Source organism: Bidens hawaiensis, unplaced genomic scaffold (genome assembly GCF_021521415.1).
Source record: "Bidens hawaiensis isolate Kalapana, Puna unplaced genomic scaffold, B.hawaiensis_p1.1 tig00000760_1, whole genome shotgun sequence".
NCBI classification, from domain to species: domain Eukaryota; kingdom Viridiplantae; phylum Streptophyta; class Magnoliopsida; order Asterales; family Asteraceae; genus Bidens; species Bidens hawaiensis.
In genome coordinates, this window is record NW_027491043.1 from 5482170 (window position 1) to 5489617 (window position 7448).

A 7448-nucleotide genomic window follows, 5' to 3' on the forward strand; every position below is an offset into this window, starting at 1 on the left:
GTTACTAGCATCTCTTATATCTATGCTAATGAAAACCTCAACTAACGGGGGTCATAGAATTTCGCATGGAAGAATTTCTCATGGAAGAATTTCTCTTCTCATGGATTTTCTTTTCTCATAGAAGAATTTCTCTTCTCTTGGAATTTCTTTTCTCATGGAAGAAATTTTCTTTTCATGTGAAAACCCATTTTTTTTACATCTCTTTTTTTTGCCATTTTAAAGCTATTTTACTCCGTGACTCTTCCGTAGGACCCGAGTTTACCCTTTTTATGGGTTTTGGGTTGTACCAGCTTTGTATACCCGTGTTTTATGAGGCCCGAACACCACCTTTTTGTCCTATAACATATCTGTGATGTTATAACTCACCAAGTTTATGTTTTTCTTACATTTCACAGCCCGATCTATCATCCTATTAGTTTGCATGTCGAAACCGACTAAAAACTTAACCATTTAAACTGAAACCTACCTTTTGCTTCGGGTTCGGTTCGGATCCGAGACAACTCGAGGATCTGGACGTGATTCTTGTTATTTGAAGACACTTTGAGCACCAAGATCTTCCTTACTTTAACCCGGATTTGGATTCGGGTCTTAAGAGAGTATGTGTGTGTGTTTGTTATGTTTTGAAAGAAAAAGAAAGTGCGGGGAAGTGGTGGATATTTATAAGAGGCTATGGGCCCCACCACCCGTTTTCAATTCCAAATCCAATATTATCCAAACACTAACACACAATTAAATAAACGACACACGGTTAATAACAAATCCTTCTGTTATTTAATATTCTGAAAATACGGATGTTACATGCATTTATAGAAAATTATAAGGTAAACTATTCAACCGGTTGTACCATTTTTTTGGCTCAATAAGGTACGAGTAAAAACAAGTTTTTAAAACATTGCCTATATCCCAAACGCATAAACAAACTGCAATAAAATAAGGCTAATCCGTGAAACCTTTATTTTGTTATTCGGACACCATTTTTTTAATGTATTTGAACTCTCATGTTAGCTAATTATTTTGACAACTAGATTATGTTGATGTATTTGACGAGTTATGTTGATGTTTTTGGACGGATTGTGTTTAAATGTGACCTGGCTAATTGCATTTAAACATGTTAAACTGTTGGTTCATGATTTTAAACCCAAAAATCACCCAGCCGTATCTTTCCGGTTTCCATCATCATGCCTCTTGGACACTGCACCACCATCTCTCTCCATGCTCTGGTCCTCCGAAACCCTAACTACGTCTCTCTCCCTCAATTCAGGTATTTGGATTTTAATTGTCGTTGTTTTGTGTGAAATTGAAGATGTACTGTGATTAATTAATAATAATTGTATTTCAAAACTAAGATATTTAGATTCACTTTATTACCAAACCATATACGCTTTGCTTCCAATCAAAATAATATACTGCAATTAATTGTTGCTCTTCTGTATTTCATAAAAATAAACATTTCTTAGATATTATTATTATGTGCATGAAACTTGCTACAAGATTATAATTCGTAATTGTCAATAGATTGTTCAATCGTTTTCCTTTCTTTGATCAATTTGCATTTTTATATTTTCTTTTCACTTTGATCACCATTAGGATTCCTGGTAATAATAATGTTACTAAAGAGAAGTGATTCATACAGCTGTTTGTTGGATAATATACTAATCTTCACTTCATTGCACAGCAAGCAAAATTGGAAGCTGTTGGATAGCAGCATCCTTAAATTAAGTATTCATTATACGTCTTCAAGTGGAACTCAGATATCTTCCTCTGTTAAATGTGTAGATAGATACTCAATTAATCCAATTCAAGGATGAAATTTAACACTTGGAATAAACGACAATAAAAACATGTTCAGATACTTATTCTTCAAGATTTTTATCAGCTTGCCAACATGTTAATTACGATCAGCCCAAACAAAATGCTGACATGAATACTATTAAGATGATGAACCACTCTAGAGTCGTGGAGTGGTTGAACACCGGGGAAATACCAAGGAGTCTGCTTTAAAGTGCTCAACAGAATGAAATCGATATGACCTCAAAAGTTCTGATTTGAACAGAATGGAGCCTCCAGTTGAGTACTTTTGGTCTTAACTTTGCGCAAACTTGAATGGGAGCTGCTATACGCATAATTGATTTTTGTTTATTATCATCTGAATTCTGATGAAAGTTTGTACTAAATCACAGAAATTGTCATCGCAGGAAGGGAAGGCATATGCATGTACGATTTTTTCTGAAGAAATGATGTTATCATAATGAGTTACAATCAAGATCACAAAGTAGTAATTATGCATGCTGAGCATGAAGGTACCTTGTCTCTCTCTCGTCTGCACTTTAGCTTTGGTTTAATAAATAGTAAGGTCTGTTTGCTTTTTCTCTTTGCATTTTAAGTATCTTTTAATGCCTAAAGTTCTATACCATAAAATTTGGTCTATGTGAACATATCCCTATTTCAACTTTCAAGTGTTATCTTCCATCCTGTGAACCTTCACATGACACATCACTTCTTTTAAGCATGGGAAGTATTTGAAAAAGAATTATAAACTTGCTCAACTACATCAAGAAAACTTTTCTGTACAATACATGCCAGGTGGACAATCCCTTTTAGTGTTACTATTTTGGTTGTTCAAAAAGCATCCTTCCTGGGCACCTCATGTTAGGACATATCTAGACCTTCATAGTTCACGTACCCTTCTTTAGATTGTTGACATCGAACTCCATGTCTTCATCAACAGGTTTTCTGCTCATACTATGAGACCACAGACCACTTCATTGTTTCTTACAGCCTATTTTCACCTCGAGGATCTGTGTGGCGTCCTCGGTTACCCGAGGACTAGCTTGTCCCGCTTATGATAAGGGTCACTGGTTTCATCCTGCCATGGACTCATTAGGAGACCGGAAATAGCTCTCGACCAGTGGTGCGTTCGGTGTGTAAATACATCTATGCTCACTCATTACAAATTAATGAAGCACAAAACAATCGAGATCCGGACGAACCAGCAAACCCATGTGTCCAAGACTCCAGGCACAAAACAAGCAACAACGATCATAAAAAAAATCGGTGTGTAAAAATCCCCCACTACCATAAGAATGCACGTCCTCATGCATCTGTTGCACTTCCACAGGCAACACCCCAAACGCTGGCTTCACTTTGTTTTAGGGGATGCTCGTAATACAGATTTCGGCGTGTGGGTCCGTGAGAACCTGCCCAACACTCAGGCCGGCTTAGTGTCTTGACTTTCTTCTTTGGAATCCCACATCAAAGTTGCGGCCAAGCACTCCAGACTTGAACATGACCAAGGGGTTCAATGTTCTTTCCGACGATCTGCTAGTTCTAGAACAACACGACTAGAATTATTCCATGGACGATTCAAGATTGTGTTAGACTTGCGGTGTTGATTGGCAGTTTCAGAATTATGGCTCTAAGGACCAAGTTTCGGCCACTCATGTCACAAAAGTTTGTTAGTCTTGCGGCACTAACTAGCTAAATGTTTGAACACGATCACCCAGTCCAGCATACTTGTTTTCTAGCAACCGGATGAGAGGAGCAACAAAACTTTATGCGTTTCATGTCACTTGACACCTCTCAGGAATGATGATCAGTTACGCTCTTAGCGAGTCCTTAGACACCTCCTTCAAGCGTCTCTTCACAAAACCAATCAAATCAGCGAGCCTTCGATGTGTAAACGCTTCTACGCATGTTCACTTTACAAATTGATAAGCCCGTCCCCAGTGAGATCTGCATGAGCCTTTAAACCCAACCGTTAAAGCACAAAACAAGCACCAATCTTTATCAAACATTTGGTACATCACACTATGCTGATAAATTTACACCATGCCTATCATTGCGCATACACTTTCAAAACTCATGGAACCAATACAAACAATTTTTTGTCTATTAAATAATGATAAATATTGTTAAATGACAAAACAAATGTTTAACCACATCATATCATCTATACCTGAGATTATATTGGGCACAAGTATACAAATTTATAGTTATGAAATGAAATTGGGAAATAGTTAAATTTACTAATTTGATTTTTCATGTTTTCAAATTGTTACTTTTTAGAATTGTTATATATCTTTTGCGTTGCCTATTTAGTTATTATTCCTACTCCAGTTAGGTTGAGCTATGTTCTTTACCATCATACATATTATATGTTAAATGTGCGTACGATAGGATTAGGCATGGTGTTCCCAACTTAAGTGAAAGGGAAATATGTAGGGTTGCAGTTCGACCTGCACATGCATGGATCATTTGTAAAATTGTGGTTGTGATGCTTGGGTGTCCATGTGCCATGATGATTTTTCGTGAAGAATTGATGTTATCATAATGATCTACAACCAAGATCAGAAAGTAGTAAATATGCATGCCGAGAACAAAGGTGCATTGTTCTCTCTTTCTTCTGCACTTCAGATTTGGTTTAGTGAATTGCATATTGTTACTTAAGTCTTTATCCGATTGGAAACTAGTAAGGTTCATTTTGTCATTAACTAAATTTTGTTGCATAAATTTATAGATGTCGTGTGGTATAAGATTATTGCTGTTTTGAGCATTTAGTTTGCTCTTTTATTTTCTATATATATGAGGAAAAATCTAAACTGGGTTTGGTAAAAAGAACCGGATGCTCCGCCCGATATCCGCCTATATATAGGTTGGCGATGATGCCTTAAAGGGAGTCATAAGACCGTCGCCAATCAAAACAACACTTCCATCCCTCTGCTCTTCTTCAGTGTTTGCCGTCAATTTCATTGGAAAGAGTTGTTGGATTTCATCAGCGTGCTCGTTATTTGTTTTTTGAAACTCTGTAAGAAATTTCACTTCTCTGATCTTTTTAAACACGATCTGAGATCCCCTTTCTTGCATCGTTGTATCCGATCTTTTTGCTTTTCACGATCTGATCTTGACAAAGTTCTTAAAGTTCATATATTGCTTAATTAAGAAAAACTGTTGCTGTATTTAGATCGATTTATTTGTTATAGTCTGTAGGCTCTAGATCTGATATTTGATCCATAGAGGGATCAGGGATGGAATCTTGTCTTCAATTACATTAGGATCGGGATGTTTGTTCTCGTTTGTGTTTAATTAAATTGGGATCTACTTGGTTTAATTAGTTTTTATACAGAGTTAGTTCCATCTAATGATTCATCGGTAGGGTTTATTTAGTTAATAATCTATCTAAGACACTTCTGTTTTGTTGTAAGTCCTCAAATCTCAAGTTATTGTGTTGAGCTTGAACATACCATTAGAAAAGAAACCTTGTGATTACTGCTATAGGGTTTGCCATTTCATTGGTATTTAGCTAGTCAATGCATTTTGTTGACTTTATAAACTTTGTTTGTTTTCTTTGATAAAGCAGTTAACTTGATAAAACTGAAAATTCAGTACTGATGGATTTAAAAAGAAAACGTCCTGAAGGCCCGCCTTCGAAAGAACAAAGGAGAAGAAGGGACAAGAACCCTGTACGAGTCCCACCAAACACAGGGCCATCGCTGACATGGACTTGCACGAACAAAGCATGTGGAGCGGAGCATTCCATTGCTGACATCATCTGCACCAGGTGTTCGTGCTACATTTGCAATTCGTATGATGTAAAGAAAGATCCCAGCCTTTGGTTGGAATGCGCACCTGATTCCCCTGCAGCTTCATGTGACTTATCTTGCCACATTGAGTGCGCAATCCGGGAAGGAATGGTTCGTGGGAGATATTGTTGTGCCTCGTGAACAAATCTCGGGAATACTTGGGTGAGTCCTCGTCATCATTGACGTTGAAGTTGTATGTTTTAAGTTTAAAGTAGGTTTTCTTACACTCTTTGCTTGGCATTTTATTATTCTAGTTGTTGGAAGAAGCAGCTTATTATGGCGAAGGACTGTCGACGTGTTGACGCCCTATGCTACAGGATAAATTTAACTTTCAGGCTTTTGGAAGGCACATCGAGGTTTCAAGACCTCCACGAAATAGTGAAAGAAGCCAAGGAGAAGTTGGAGGCTGAAGTGGGCCCACTTGATGGGGTCTCTGCCAGTGAGCCACGGGGTCACGGTCTTGTGAGCAAACTTGCTGTTGCAGCAGAAGTTATAAAACTGTGTACTGCTGCAGTTGAAATGGCTGATGAAATTTCTACTGCAAGCCTGGATAGTGAAGGTACTTTTTTGTATATCGTTAGTATGCCAAATAAGATTACAAAAATCACACTATATAAAAAATAACTTATTTTTTCAAACAAAATGATTTATCAGGTCCAGTTATGAGCGGGCCTGGTCAAACGGTCAACCCCAACACTTCAAGTTCAAACGAGACGGGCTTAAAATTCATCTGTCCTGATTTAAATATGGATATTAATGGAAATGATTTCAATGAGGAAGTGGCAGAGGGTACTGATTGTGATACTGCTGCAGTGGTACACGATGGTAACAGTAACGTGGAGTGCTATTTCGAATACGACGGTGTGATGATGATCCGAAGGCTGGAGTGTGAAAAGCATTTCACGGCAGAGGTTAGACTAAAGCTGGTAACATGGCTTAGTGTAAAGTCAACCGAGGTTGAACGTAGAGTTCTCAATGCATTCATCAATGCATTCGGAGATGACCACACTTGCTTAGCAGCACAGTTAAAACACACATTTGCTTCTGTCATTAACGCAACTGAATAGTGATTGCAATCAATCCATGTTGTTGTTGGATAATGCTTAATAATTTTAGATTGTAAACAGCTTCTTGTGTTCTGATTCTAGTTGCTTATCATTTATTCCTAATTTTCTTTTAAGTTCTGCTTATGTGATGATTTTTGAGTTATATATTTGTGAGGAAACTTTCAAAAATCTAAATACATATACTCTTTAATTTTTTAATTTAGTTATATTAATATATAAACATGTAATTTTTTCATACAGTTATAAAATATAAACTTAACCAAAATACATATATAAACTTGTATTTGTATACAAACCTGCCATGCCAAATCAAGTTTCCATCCCGCCTCTTCTTTGTTTCTTTTCCACTTCGACATCATCAGGGTCATCTTTGAGAATCCTTTAAAATTTCGAAGATTGCGACGATTAAAAAAAGGCCATAAAATTACGTTTTTAATTATGTGATAAATAATTTGACAGCTTCACCCATTTAACTGCATTTCCAAAACCCAATACGGACAAAAAGAAAATAAAATAAATAATAATAATAATAAACAAGATATTAAAATGACCTATATAAAACATTGAGAAAAATTTTATGGTATAAAAGAAATAGAATACCATTGAACATATCACACTTGGTATCATAGACTGGCACTATTAATAAATTATTTTGTTAACCTTTGTTTTAAAACAATATTATATGTATAAAAATATATAATTTTTTTAAACAATTATGAGGCTCGTAGGGTCAGAATTAGTCTCCCTCTCTTTAGGCCGGTCCAAACTCAAAGTGGTCCCGGTTTTGATCAACAAAACCGGT

At 36.5% G+C, this 7448-nt stretch overlaps 1 pseudogene across 1 annotated transcript; it reads left to right on the plus strand.

Annotated features, from left to right (window-relative positions):
* Positions 1 to 5215: 5215 nt before the first annotated feature.
* LOC143534002 (VIN3-like protein 2) lies at positions 5216 to 6646 on the plus strand (annotated as a pseudogene). The gene is made up of 3 exons (XR_013135457.1): positions 5216 to 5741; positions 5834 to 6138; positions 6234 to 6646. The product of XR_013135457.1 is annotated as a VIN3-like protein 2 (transcript).
* Positions 6647 to 7448: the final 802 nt, after the last annotated feature.